This window comes from Mesoplodon mirus, assembly GCF_964341445.2.
Source record: "Mesoplodon mirus genome assembly, chromosome: 5".
Taxonomy (NCBI): Eukaryota; Metazoa; Chordata; class Mammalia; order Artiodactyla; family Ziphiidae; genus Mesoplodon; species Mesoplodon mirus.
The window spans coordinates 184188921-184200787 of NC_138980.1; positions in this window are offsets into that span (position 1 = coordinate 184188921).

An 11867-nucleotide genomic window follows, 5' to 3' on the forward strand; every position below is an offset into this window, starting at 1 on the left:
TGCCCCAGGCCTGCCGTGGAAGGGAAGCAGGGAGAGGACAGGGGTTGGGAGACGGTGGCAACGGCGGAGCAGGCACCAAGGGCGGGGTGTGGGTCGGCTCAGCCCCCAGGTAACATGGGACCCCTGTTCCCTGCCGGGCTCTCTACAGGAGGGCAGGCTGTGAGCCGGTGTGTCTGAGTGACCAGGGCCCCAGGCAGGGGGCAGGTCCCCGTCCTAGACACTGAGGAGGATCGTCCTCACATCATCCTCATGGTCATAGCTTGACCCCCCAGGGGACTGAAGTCACAGGGCGAACCACCACCCGGAAGCCTGGAGAGACAGGGAATCACAGCCCAGGTGGGTTCATCTGGGGCGGAGGACAGACTCCCCCAAACCTTCATGGCTTTACCTCAGGAACCCCACCAGGTTCTCATGGTGAAGATCCAAAAGCGTCCCCTCTGGACGCTGGTGACAGAGGAAAGGCCACGAGGCAGCCCAGAGCAGGTAAGGGTCTGATCACAAGGTCACGGGGGCCCCCCGACCACCGTACTACCAGGGGTCCACTGACACTGAGGGGTCGTACCTGAAAGGGCTGCAAGATGCAGATTCCACACAAGGAGGGGTGCTTGGGGAGCCCAGATCACAAGGGGAGACAAACCTGGGACCAGGAGGAGGCTACAGCCTCTGGCGCCCAGAGCCACAGCACAACCCAACCGCAGCCAGAAAACCATGAGCCTCGTGGTAAAGGCCCATCTGCCTGAGTTCTGACGACCCCAGACACTGGGTCTGCCTTCCAACAACACAGTACATGGCAGGCCTGTAAGAGCCGAGGGAAACACGGTCAGCAGGGCAAACAAACCATCAGAATGAGACTCAACAAAGTACGGCAGAGATTTTGGAAGCTTGAGACCAGGGATTTAAAACAACTGTGATGACCCATGAAGGCCCCAACGAGAAAATGAACAAGATCACAACAGATGGGTAATGTAGGCAGAGATAAAAGCTCTCAGAAAGAATCACAAGGAAACGCTAGGAATCAGCCATAACAGGAATGAGGAAAGCCTTTGACGGGCTCAGCATTAGACAGACACAGCGAGGGAAGAATCAATGAGCTGAAGGGGGGCTGACGAAGCATCCCCCCGCCACGTCAAAGAGAAAGAAGGACGGGAGACCCAGGGCATCCAGGAATCTTGGGACACTTCAACAGTGTAGCAAGTGTGTAACTGGGATGCCAGGAAGAGAAGAGAGAAGGGAGGGAGGAGAATTTGACACAAAAAACGCTGCGAACTTTCCAGAAGTAATGAAAGGCGCCAAACCACAGATCCAGGAAGCTCAGGGAACAGCAAACAGAATAAATTCCCCCAATCCACACCCAGGCACATTATACTCAAACAGGAGGAAACAAAATACACAGAGAAATGTGGTGAAAAGGGGCAGGGGGCCACCTTGCCTTTGGAAGAGAACGGGCTTCTCTCCAGATGGCAAAGTGGCGATGAAGATGGAAGCTTACCCAGTGGTCTTCCAATCCCAAAGCACTCAGACAACTTCTCCTGGAGGGACATTTATGAAACACCTGGCAAGTCTCCCTCCAAAACGAGCCATGCCTGAGAAACTGTCATGGCCGAGAGAGCTGATGTCGTGTGCTCCTGGCACAGAAAATGAACACTAGGCAAAACACTAAGGCAGTCTGAAGAAACCATGGACTTTGGTTAAGAATAATACGCATGTTGGCTGGTGTGACAAACATCCCACACTAATGTGAGATGCCAACTGCAGGGACATGTTGCCTGGTGTCCAGGGATTCTCGGTGGTGCCTCAGCAACTATCCTGAAACCTCAAAACTATTCTGAAATTAAAAGTTTTCTTGAAAAAATATATAATGGATGAAAGAATGGCAGAATATTTTGAAAGAGAAATGAAAGTGCTTGAAAAGAACCAAATGGAAATTCTAGAAGTGAAAAGTATGGTATATGAAAAATAGATGAAAAGTGTTTAAGAACGCCTCTGACCTGAAGGCAAACTGAGAGTGGTGAGGAGTGCGGGGCAGGCTCTGAAGGCGAGGCTGCCCATTGAGTGCGGAGGGAGGAAGCCTAGACGGGCACTGGGCAGGGGGAACGGGGCCTGGTCCAGCTGCATGACCCTGATGGCGTCCCCGTCTGTGAAGTAATCAGATTAGCTGTCCCTTGGCTCCTGTCCAGCCCCCAGACCCACTAGGGATCAGGGAGCTCACTGCCCCACATGTCATCCCCCACTTGGGTCAGGGTTTCTTTGGCTCCCGGGTCACCTCTCAGGGGACCAACCCAGAAGCAGGGCTTTCCAACACTGGAGCCACCGTCAGGCAGATTCTGCAGGGCCCGGCTGCAGCCTGGGTGCAAGTCCATTCCCTGCCGACCTCGAGGGCTCCCCTGGTCCCACCCTCATGTCCTCAGCCGCACGCAGCCCACGGTGCCTTCCCCAGGGCAGGACAAAGGCCTGACCAGCAGGCCTGCGGCAACAGGACAGCTCCTGGGATTGGCCAGCTGGAGTGGCTGTGTGAGCTCGCGGGGCCCTTGTTGACCCCGCCATCCCCACCTCCCGAGCCTCAGGGGATGAGTGGAGACACTGGGCTCCGGGCACATGAGAGCCTCAGGTCAGGGAGCAGAATTCCACTGCCTTGCAGCTCGTTGTAAAACCACCGCCCTCGGGCTGTACAGTCACTTCAAGACAAGCCCTGCCCACGCCAGGGTCCAGACCCTGCTGCCCTGGCTTCACCAGATGGAGGGACCAGACCACTTGCCAGTCGAGTTTGGATCCAGACAGAGAGGTTTCTAGGGCTCGACCCAGAGTGGGCCGCACCTGGTGACGCAGGAGGAACCTTCTCCACGTCCCACCCATGGCCTGTGTTCTCGGTGCAAAGCAGTGAACTGGCCGTGTGCATGTCAAGACCCCGTCAGGAGCTTGCTGGACATGTGTTCACGACACGAATGATGAGACTGCAAAGCACGTGTGTCTAGGTGTGTGTGTGTCTATATGTGTGTCTCTGTGTCTGTGTGTCTATATCTGTGTGTGTCTACATGTGTGTGTCTCTGTGTGTGTCTGTGTATGAAGGTGGGACTCAGACCCACTGGGGTCCCTTTGGGGTGCAGTAAAGACTCAGAGCCCGTCTGTGGGCGTTTGATGCTGACGGCTGTCTGGCCCAGACCCATCCTCCTGGACAGGCTCCGGCCTTTGGCACCAGTGGGTGAGTCAAGCTGAGTGAGCACCGTGTGGGCAGGGCCACACGCTGGCCCCACCACCGTAAGGACCTTTCCCAGCTCCTCAAGCCACACCCAGGCCCCGGGCCCTGCACTTCACCTCCCTCTGCGTCTCCCCCGTCGGCTGCCGGGCCCGGCAGTGGCTGTGACCCTCACTGGTCCACGTCAAGGTTGCCCTGGTCCAGATGCAGAGCCTGGGGGACAGGCAGCTTCGGGGCAGCCAGCAAACCCAGCGTGAGAAGGTCACGGCCCAGATGCCGGTCTCCCCGGGACTCGGAGGAACCCCGGGCGACACCCTCACTTCAGTCAACACAGAACCGGGACCAGAAGGCAAGCCTTCCAGGAGGGTGAGGCCCGTTCAGTTTGAAAGGTCCTCTGGGATTTGTTCAGAGGAAGAGGGTTCAGAACCGTACAGCTGGAAACGGGAGCCTTCTCTCAGGAGCGCGGGTTCCCTGATGCAGCAGGGTGGCCGCTCCTGGGTCAGCAGGGGCCGGAGGGACAGTGGTGGCGCTCGGCTCGCAGGGCGCGGGAGTGCGGGCCGGCAGCGGGGGGAGGAGGGGGCCTCAGAGCAGCCCCGTTTGCTTTCCTTGCGGTCACGTCTCCCGAGCAGCTGTCTCTCCAGGACAGGAGTGGCACGGCCACTTCCCCAGGAGCCCCCCGCCCGCACAGGGCACCTGCCAGGCCCCAGGTGATCTGAAGCTTGTCCATCCGTCCTGCTTCGCGCTGACTGACTGCGCGCTGGGCCAGATGCGCCCAAGCACCCCACCGACGGCTGCGGCGCAGTTAGCGTTTCACAGACGCCAGGGGCGGGTTTTCCGTCCCGCACTTTCCACGTTCGGGTCCAAGCAGGAGACAGGAAACGTGGGCGCATGAGGCCGGGCCCACCCTCGCGCCTTTGCAGAAACAAAGAGGAGACACACGCTCGGCTGGCGTCCTCTTCCCCGAGGGCTGGAGCGGGAGCCCACGAGGCTGGCACCTCCCGTACCATCGGAGGACCACGACCCCTAGAGCTACGGCCTCAGCTGCCAGCTGCCGTGTCCCCTTGAACCACCGCCTAGTCTCCAGCCTCTGAGGAGTGTCCTGGAGACAGGCTGAATTGTGACCCCAGACCCCGCCACCAATATACTCGTGGGTCGAGTTGAGGGGAGGGTGGAGGCTGACAAGGGTCCAGTCAGATCCCTTGGCAGTCAAGGCCCTGTAGTCCCTTGGCAGCGGGGCGTCTGGGTGAGGATCCGTGGTTCCCCCCGCTTGGCTTCAGCAGGGCCGGAGAGCATCCGCCCAGCCCTCACTGCCCCAGCCGGGCCCCAGGTCTGTGCCCTGACCCCGGCCTAGAGCTCGCACTGCCTGACACCTGAGCTCACGCTGTGTGTCACCCTTTGACTTGCGTCCACACGGTCCCATCTTTGTAAACCTGCAAAAGAAAGAGGCTCTAACTGCCAGTCAAGACTGCTGCTTCCTCCTGCTTTGATCCCACTGCCAGGTGGCCGCCAGGATCCCTGGCCTCTGGAAGACCACAGGTTCGGGGGCGTCCTGACCACCTGCTCAGGGGCCCCATGCAGCCAGGGGGGCTGACCGCAGGGAAGCAGGGTTCCAGCCCCGCCTTGGACCAGCAGTGTTATGAAAGGAAAATTCCGAGTCAGACGAAACACAGGTCACGACCTGTGAGCCTCTAACCTGGGCGGGCTGGCTGGTGCCACCCCTTGGCCCTAGCGCAGCCATGGGACGTGACCCCTGCCCCGGGGCAGGTCACTATCACTCCGGGTCCTTGTGGGCCCACATGGTGGCTGTCCCTGGCCCAGAGGTCTCGTTCCTGTGGCACAGCCATCCTCTGACCTCGCCCCCTTTCAGAGGGTTCCCGCCTGGCTGAGTCAGCCCCTGGGACCCCCCTGTTCAGCAGCCTGAACTCCCTGTGAAGCTCAGGTACTTCTCTGCAGCATCGCCTCCAGGAGAGCCTGTGCCAGTGCATCCTGGGGCCTGGGGTCTCAGTGGCTGAGCCTTAGCAACTCTCCCGCCTGCCCAGGGGGACCAGGGCACGGGGCCGAGGGCCCAGCAATCCCAAACTGCCTCTGTTTCCCCCTCGACGTGATGCAAGAATTGCAAAGCTCCCGAGAGCTCAGATGCCAGCCTCTCCAGGAAGCCGACCACTGAATGGTTTTCCTGGAACCAGTTCCCCTCCCAGCCCTGCCTTCTTATCACCCACCCAGAGCCAGAGAAGGAATTCGTCCTTCCAGGGGAGCAGTTTGCAGGGGGGCCAGGCCGCAGACACAGTGCAGAGGGTCCACCCCGGGGAGGCCCGAAGTGGGGAGCACAGCGCCAGTGCAGGGCCCAGCTCCCCCTTGCTCCGCCAGCCGGGAAGCTTTGTTTCATTTCATTCACAGATGGGGCTTCCAGGTAAGACTTCTCTTGAAGAAGTTTCGTGGATTTTTTTTTTTTTTTTTTTTTGCTGCATTGGGTCCTCATTGCTGCGCGCAGGCTTTCTCTAGTTGCGGGAGCGGGGGCTTCTCTTGTTGCGGAGCACGCGCTCTAGGCATGTGGGCTCAGTAGTTGTGGCGCACGGGCTCAGCTGCTCTGCAGCACGTGGGATCTTCCTGGACCAGGGCTTGAACCCGTGTCCCCTGCATTGGCAGATGGATTCTTAACCACTGCGCCACCAGGGAAGTCCTCGTGGATTTTTTAAAGTCTGAAGAGCACTGGATAGAGATGAGGTGCTGAGGTCTCTGCCCAGAGAAAATCTGGTTCCCGACTCCGGACCTTCTGCCATGACAGGCCCATGCGGAGCGGCTGGTGCGGCCCCCACCCCCCAGGCTGTTGGAGGAGCTGAGATGCCTTTGGGGCTGTTGTGAGCTTAAGGGGGGTGGTGACGAGTCACCCTGGCCGCAGTGCCCCCACCCCGCCCCAGCGTCTGTGTGCACAGTGGGGCCTGCAGTGAGTGTGGCCGCCTCACAGGGCCTGGACAGGAGGCGAGTGGCAGGGGTGCCTGAGAAGCAGCCTCGGTCTCCGCCACACTACCAACCCCAGGACGCATGCAACCCCAGGACTTGGACTCAGAGGGTGTCAAAAATGACAAAAGGGAGGAAGAAAGCTTCTCTCTCAGAGATGAGCCCAGAGAGGGGTCCAGGGGGGCCTGATTGTCCTCCACTCTCCCCAAGGGGCAGCTCCCCGGGATCCAAGCCCAGCTCCGGCTCTTTCTGGCCGGCAGCCCCAGACGGGTTATTTCAGCTCAAAAGCCACATCTTCCTCCGCTAGATACGTTTAATATGTTATCCAGGCTTCCCCCCCACCAAGCTCCATCACACCCACTGCACTAGGTTTGCCAGGAGTGGGGGGTGAGAGGGACACACAGGGGCCACCCTGGGCCGGGGCTTGCAAGGGTCCTGCCCTCGCCTCCCCGTGGGGCCTGGGGGCCGGCACGACGCCAGACCTCACCCCCGCACTTTGTCCCCACGTCCGACGTGACCCCTCTGTGCAGCTGGGAGTGGGTGCCGGGAGCTGAGCCTGCAGGGATGTCGCCCCATCCCTGCCAGCCCCACGTGGACAGCTGGGAGCACAGCCAAGGAGGGCAGCCCTGATAAAGCCAAGAACACGCCCGTGGCCCACAGAGGCAGATGAGGCGGGACAGCTGGAGGGTGAACTTAAAAAGCACATAATAAACGTCCTCAGAGAAATCGGAGCAGGATGGTGGCAGGTCTGGCACCTGCCCAAACAGCAAAAGTGCTGGTGACGTGAAGAGAGCCTTTGGGGTTCAGGCCACCCGACGAGGGCAGAGGGGGTGCTCAGAGCCCACGCAGGGCAGCACAGCCCGGAGCCAGGGACACCTGCCCAACTGCGTCCCAGCACCAGCCTCGCAGCCTCATGGAGAAACGTGGTGGAACCAGACAGAGGGGGGAACACAGTCCCAGGGAAACATAATCACAGGGGGACATAGTTACAGGGGAACTAAATCACAGGGGGACAGAGTTACAGGGGAACTAAATCACAGGGGGACAGAGTTACGGGGGAACGTGATCACAGGGGGACAGAGTTACAGGGGAACGTGATCACAGAGGGACAGAGTAACGGGGGAACTAAATCACAGGGGGACAGAGTTACGGGGGAACTAAATCACAGGGGGACAGAGTTACGGGGGAACGTGATCACGGGGGGACAGAGTTACGGGGGAACGTGATCACGGGGGGACAGAGTTACGGGGGAACGTGATCACGGGGGAACGTGATCACAGGGGAACATGACCCCAGGTGAACGTGTTTTCGGTCAGAACTGATAAGGCAGCTGTAGAGAAAGAAGGTTTCCAGTCAAAGATAAGTACTCAGTAGATAGGGAAGTAAGGTTTGAAGTCATAAATTATACCCAAGGTGATAGAGAAAGAAAATATTACTTCAGAGATGATCATTCAGATGTTTGAGGGAAAGGTTGCAGTCATAGATAATTCAGAAGCAGAGGTTTCCAGTCATAAGTGGTAACTCGGGTGTTAGGAACAGGGTTCTAGTCACAAATCATAAGGAAGGTGATAGAGAAAGCTTTCCTGTCATAAGAGATATTCAGGTGATGGAATACAAGGTTTCCAGTCAAAAGGGCAACACAGCTGATAGAGGAGAAGTGTGCCAATCGTGAAGAATAACTCAGATGGTAAAGAGAGACAGATTTCCGGCCCCAAATGGTTAACTCAGGTGACAGAGATCACGTTTCCAGGCATAAATGATAACTAATGTGACAGGGACCAAAAGTGTTTCAGTAAATAAACAACAGCTCAGGTGGCGGATACATTTCCAGTCATGGCGGTAACCCAAGCACTAGAGAAAGCAGGTTCCTATCATAAATGTGAAGACAGGTGATAAAGGAAAAAGGTTTTCAATCATGAATGACAAATCAGGTGATAGGAAAGATTTCCTTTTATAAATTATAAAGTAGGTGCTAGACAAAGAAAGGTATTCAGTCATAAATGATAATCCACGGAAAAAAAAGTTTCCCAATCACAAATGATTATTCAAGTGTTAGAAAAAAGCAGGTTTCCAGTCATAAGTGATAACTTGGGGGATAAAGAGAAGGTTCCAGGGCCTCCCTGGTGGCGCAGTGGTTGAGAGTCCGCCTGCCGATGCAGGGGATACGGGTTCGTGCCCCGGTCCGGGAGGATCCCACATGCCGCGGAGCGGCTGGGCCCGTGAGCCATGGCCGCTGGGCCTGCGCATCCGGAGCCTGTGCTCCGCAACGGGGGAGGCCACAACAGTGAGAGGCCCGCGTACCGCAAAAAAAAAAAAAAAAAAAAAAAGAGAGAGAGAAGGTTCCAGTCATAAATGAAAATAGGTGATAGAGATAGATAGACGTTTTCTAGATGTAAACGATGTTTCAGTAATAGAAAAAGAAGGCTTCCAGTCATAAGTAATGTCAGGTAATGGAGAACGAAGATTTCCTGTCACAAGTCATAAATCAGTTTATAAAAAATAAGATTTCTAGCTATAAATGATAACTCAGATCAGACAGAGAAAAATGTTTCCAGTCACTAATGGTAACTCAGCAGATAAGGAACAAAAATTTCCAGTCATAACTTGTAACTAAAGAGATGCTTACAACTAAGGAGTATCTAGTCATAAATAACAACCATGGTCACAGAAAAAAAAATGTTTCCATCATAAATGATAATCAAGAGATTGAAAAAGAATTCCACTCATAAATGAAAACTAAGGTCAAAAAGAAAGAAGTTTTCCAGTCTTACATGATAACTCAGGAGACAGGGGAGGAGGTTTTGTGTCATAAACAATAAGTGAAGTGATAGAGAAGGGAAAACTGCAGTCATGAAGGAGAAACCACACGATAGAGAAAGATGACGATACCAGGTGATATGGAGAGGGTTCCTACGCATAAAGGATAAATCTGATGAAGGAAAAGGTTTTCCAGCCATAAGTGATAATTTGGGCGACAGAGAAGAAGTTTGTCATAAATGATAATTCAGGAAATAGAGAAAGAAGATTTCCAGTCATAAATGGTCACTAGTATGAGACAGACAAGGTTTCCAGTTCTAACTGATTACTCGGGTGACAGAGAAAGAATGATTCAGGTCATAAAAGATAAATCATATGATAGAGAAAGAGTGTTTCCAGTTGTAAATAATAACTCAGGTGATAGAGAGACTCAGGTGAGAGAAAATGAAATGTGTTCAGTCACAACTTGTAACTCAGGTAATAGGAAAGAACACTTCCAGTTATAGATAATAATTCATAAGCTAGAGAGGACGGTTTTGAATCACAAATGAAGGCTTATAGAGACAGAAAGGGTTCCAGTCATAAATAATCATTCAGGTGATACGGAAAGAAGGTTCCTAGTCAAAATAGAGAAGTAAGGCGATAGAGAAAAGGTTTCTAGGCATAGCTAAGACAGAAAAAGAAAGGTTTCCAATAATTAGTGATAGTTCAGGTGACAGAGGAAAAAGGTTTCACTCATAAATGATAACTCAGGTGAGAGAGAAGGAAGGTTTCCAGGCCTGAACGATGTCAGGTGATAAAGAGACAAGGTACCAGTCATACATTATGGAGAAAGAAGGTTTCCAGCCATAAATGGTAACCAACATTATAAAAAAAAAAAAAGGTTTCCATCACAAACGATAACTCGGATCGCAGAAAAAGAAGACCGTCCATGGTCAATAAACCAGTGCACGCTTGGGAAAAAAAAAAAAAAAAAAAGGAGACCGTCCGTCACGAAGGTAACAGGGTCACAGAGAAGGAAATGTTCCAGCCTCATGTGATGACTCAGGTGTCAGGACAGAAGACGTCCTGTCATAAACGAGGGTTCGGGTGCCAGAGGAAGAAGGGTAACAGTCACAAATGACAGCTCAGGTGATGGTGAAAGACGGTTTCCAGTCATAAGTGACAACACCGGGGGTAGAAAGAGATGACCTCCAGTCACAAAGGCTAAATCAGGAGACATAAATACGGTCTCCAGCACTAAACGGTAACTTCCGTGACACAGGGAGAAGTTTCTAGTCATAAATGGTCACTCAGGCGACAGAAAACCTTTCCAGTCATAAAACCCAAGTCGGGTGACGCAGAAAGAAGTTTCCTGATCATACATCGTAACTCAGGTGCTCCAGACAGAAGACCGCTTGTCACAGAGGCACATGGAGCCCTTGAGAAGGTAGTTTGCCGACACAGACAACCCAAGTGATACAGAAAGAAAGGATTCCCCTCAGAAGGGATGATTCTCTGCAAGAGGAAAGAGGCTTCGCGTTGTGATGACGTCGGGGGCTAGAGGAGGAAGGCTTCCAGTCGGTAATCATGACTCGGGTGACGGGAAGAAACTGTCGTGTCTTAAATTCTAACTGAGGTGATTGATAGAGGAGGAAGTTTTCCAATAACAGATGCGAACTCAGATTATAGACAAAGAAGCTTTCAGGAGCAAAGGATAACTCACGTTAGAGAAAAGGAAGGTTTCCGGTCAGAGTAGATAAATCTGGAGATGATAGAGAATAAAGGTTTCCATCCGTAAGTGACAGCTCAGCTGAGAGAGAGAGAAGGTTCCAGTTCTGAATGATACAAGGTGACTGAGAACAAAACATGTCCTGTCCTGAACAGGAACCAGACGGTCGAGGGAGGAAGTCTGAGTCGGAAATCAGAACTCAGGGGACGGAAAACCCACCTCCCCATCACCTCCCCATCACGAAGGACACGTCAGCCCGCGGAGAGAGGCTGCCGCCGCGTTGCCATGGTGACAGGAGCCACCACCCTGGGGCGCCGCTCCGCTCGAGTCACGGGCCCTCGGGCAGGAACCACCGGCCTCCACAGAAGGGCCTCCAGGCTGGGCGGGCGGAGCCACCGTCGTCAGCTTGCTCCCGGGCCTTTCTGCGACGTGTCACCTCCACGCCGGGTGGAGGGGCTGCGGCCACGGCGCCCTCAGCTCAGCGCCTGGCTCCTCGGTGGCGTGACCGTGAGACTTGCCCTCGCCATCCCCGATCCCCGTCGCCTCGTCCTCCAGGTCATCCTGCCCGGGAAGTTCTGCTCTGTCCGGCCCCGTGTCCGCGGCCTCTCCCGCAGGGCGCCCCTCCCGGCTGAGGGGTCGGGCCGGAGCCCTGCGCGCCAGGCGGGGGGCTCAGGAGAGGCCTGGCCAGCGGGCGCCGTGTCCGGCGGGCTCACTGGGCCGCACAGGAACCTGCCCCCAGGGGGTCGGCCGCGCGGACCCACCCTGGCCCCAGGGCCCGGCCCAGAACGTGCCCACGACAGCCTGCGCCCGGTGAGGCGCCCGGGGTCTGCGTCCTCTGCTTGGGGGGCCTGGCCCGCTCCCCCCGAGTGAGCTGGGGCCTGAGAAGGCAGGATGGGCGCGGAGCATCCGTGTTCCCGCCCCCACCTGGCTGGCATGCGGGTGCCGATGTCCCGTGGGCACGGGCACACACGGCGGCGGGGGAGGAGGCCACAGGGCCTGAAGAGGAGCGCGGGGCAAGGCTGGCCGTCTCTGCTGACCACTCTCGCCCCGCCCCCGGGGCCCTGGCTGAACCCGGAGCCCCTGCTGTCCGTCCCGCGGAGCAGCGCTGCCCCCTGGTGCCCAGAGGCGGTGGCGTCAGACACACCCGCGTTCTGGGAAACGGCCCGGTGGAGCCCATTCAGACCTGTGTTGCCGGCCCCGCCGCCGTCCCTCTCGGGGCTTCCCTCCCCCGCTGCCCCCGCGCTCCCC